The sequence below is a fragment of the Atta colombica genome, unplaced genomic scaffold (assembly GCF_001594045.1).
Source record: "Atta colombica isolate Treedump-2 unplaced genomic scaffold, Acol1.0 scaffold125, whole genome shotgun sequence".
In the NCBI taxonomy this organism is placed as follows: Eukaryota; Metazoa; Arthropoda; class Insecta; order Hymenoptera; family Formicidae; genus Atta; species Atta colombica.
This window is the reverse complement of record NW_017259212.1, coordinates 3511389-3514698: the sequence shown is the minus strand read 5'-3', so window position 1 is coordinate 3514698 and position 3310 is coordinate 3511389.

The window sequence follows — 3310 nt, the reverse complement described above, 5'->3', positions numbered from 1 at the left end:
CTATACATATTCGTCACCTGGTGTTGAAGCGATCAAACTCTGCGCACAGGAAAATCGTCGATAATATTGGATTATGCATTTATCTAATTGTAATAATATAGATAGCATGAACCCAGCGCATGATGCAAAATATTCAAAACAAAAATATAAAAAATATAAATATAAAAAAAATGTATGTTTAATTAAATAATTTTATACAATTTTCAATTAATATATAGATATTAATTACCGCTGTCTTAATTTATATAACTTGTCTGTATTTTGCGAGGAATGACTATTTTATGTAATATTTACATCACATAAATTCATATTTATATGTAACATATTAATTAATAATTTTTACACAATTTTTGCATAATATTTTCATCATTCATAATATAAATTTTATATATAAACATATATCAAAAAGAATTCTTTTGATCATACAATTCATAAATCATTCAATGTTATAATCCATAGAAGATCGTGCATCTTAATTGTTTCTATGACAACGAAATTAAAGATAGATATTTTCGTATCTCTCGCAATCGATCTTCGCTTATCTTCATACTTTCAGTCACATGTTGAAACACACTTTGTCAGTGATAAATCAATAAACCAAAAACGACAAAACAGATTATTCAAAAATGTAAGCCAAAACTATGCATAAATGCTCCTGTCGATTGTATTATTTGTTCCAAATCGTAAATGGCATACCTGCGCGAAGTTCCCACTTTCGAAAAATTAGATTTTATCTCGGAGAAAAATCAATATGTCCTTCCGTAATGAAATTGATGGTAACAGACGATGTCCTAGCACTGGTTGCTGTGGTTAGTATGTATTGAATAACCACACTTAAGAACAATAATAGCAATTTCACGGTTCTGAAGTTAAAATAACTATATTTTTTATATGTATACATAATTAAATATTTTATTATCTTTTATCATTTTTCATTAATATTCATAAAACTTGATATTTATCATCATTTACAAGCAGGAATATTATAATAGCTTTCATTAATAGACACTGTATAAAACGGATTTAATTACATTTTATCGAATTATTTTATGAAGAATTATAATTTTTAATTATCATAAAAAATCATTAATCATTATAATACTATGCATATAAAAGTATGTAAGGAATAAATGTATTTATGATGCTAATAAAAATGAATAATGTTATTCGAAAACGTGCAGCTTGCACAAGAAAAATACTCTTTAAAGAGACTTATTTTGTAAGTGAATAAATGTATATATTTCTTTTTGTAACAACAAAGTATTGAGATCTTAAAAATTCATATTGAATGTATTTTTCTTTTAGTATCTCTTTATTCATAATTCATATATGTCTCAAGAATGCAGTGGCTTTTAGCTTGCATCTTGTGATACAGGAAACAATTGTGCATCAGGCGAAAGCAATTGTAAGGCGTGCATATCTTCATGTAATTGCCAAAGTAACATAGGATGCCTGAATCACGGTGCTTGTAGCGGTTTGCGACCCACCGGAACTGTCGCGACGGGCGCGTGTCCTGGACCATGTCAGTGCGTCGAGGAGGAAATTTGGAATAGTAACGTGCCACCTAAATCGAATTACCGATGGTTGAATAACTTCACTGAGCTTCGCCGTCAATGGAGCGACTATGGTCGTCAGCAGGCATACAAGTGCTGCAGCCGACCATGGTAAATAACAAGAATTTAATATCGATGTTTCAGGCGCGAATGAAATCGATGTATTGCATATGACACGATGATAAAAAGAATAATAGTTCTGTATTAGTCTAGAACATTTGCTCATTTTTTTTATTTCCAAATAACAGTGGCATTGGTTACTCTTGTTCTAAAGTATTTTAATAGTCCGTATTAATAATGATAACGATAAGTAAATTTTATAGGTAATTGAAGTTATTAAGCGTTGAATATGCCTTCAATAATCATTAAGCAATTCAATTTGCGAAAAGTTAATACAAACAAAGAAAATTTTAAAAAATTCTGATTGAACTAATTCTTGGTAGTTAGTATTATAACAAAGAGCATGATAAGTGATTTTAATTTTTAAATGTAATTTTACGTTATTATATATTTCATTTAAGTTTTATAAAAAGACACATACACATTGAACTACATATTGCATAGTATTCCAAAATTAAATTTAACAAGGTGCTTATTTTTTCTTTCCCTATAAATTAATAATTAGATTATTTGTAACAAGATAATCAATAAGCTGTAAAGAAAAATCTAAAAAATAATAAATAAAATGCCAATTTGAGCCAATACTGGTTATTAGTATGTATTTTATATCATTTATTCAAAGTGAATAATAAAACATATATATTTCGATCTACGGTCAAGGTCAAGTGCAAAGAAATTGACTTAAATTATTAATTACAAATTACATGATGATAGCGCATACGAGTATAAACTATTAAGGTACAAAAAACTGTGGTGGTGATATCCGAGTTAATCTTGGGCATCAAATTATTAAGTTTTACTATTTTTGATGTAATATCAAAAATTAGTATTTTATTTATTACTTTTTAGATTATTTGTGTTTACAAAAATTTAGATTACAAATATTTTATTATAAAAAATGTAAAATATATAAAAAATTTTATGTTATTAATTAAACTTATTTCTTTATAATAAAATTTACTTATCTACAGCAGTACTGTACAAGTGCAGTATTATACAATAGCAATAGCTTTCTAGAGTTAAAGAACATTGTAATTTAGTAGCTTTCGCTTCCGGTTGTTTTTGGTGCGTAAGAAAAATGTTGCTCGTGTGCGACATCGTAATGTTTCAGAGTAAGCTTATTGACCGTTTGTAGGAAAGTGGAGTTAGTGCTTATCTCTGTTTTCGTGAAAGCACTGTCTATTTGTAGTGTCGCTATTTCTTTCTTCTTTATTTTTTTTTATAGAAAAAATTCTCAAATGAATATGAACGCTAAGAAAATATTTCCCTTTAAAGATATTGAAAGAATTATTGAATTTTCTTATTTTGCATCGTATTGCATTTTATTCGCAGCAGAATTGTCGCTTCGTGCCGACCATGTCTTTCACCAACGGCCCTGTGTTCCAGTACTATTTTACTTACATCGGACTGTCAGGTACACACCAAGGTGGATTCCTCGTTGAGATACCCTTTAAAATGCGCTTGAGATTCGTTTGAGGTAGTAAATTTTGCATGTTTTTACTATGATGAGAAATAGAAGTAAATATTAGCGCAAAGAAAACAACTAAGATTTATTTAATCTCGCCAGTTAACCATTAGTTTAAGATTGTTTAATTTTTACTTAAAAAATTCTAATATTAATAATAAAAATATATATA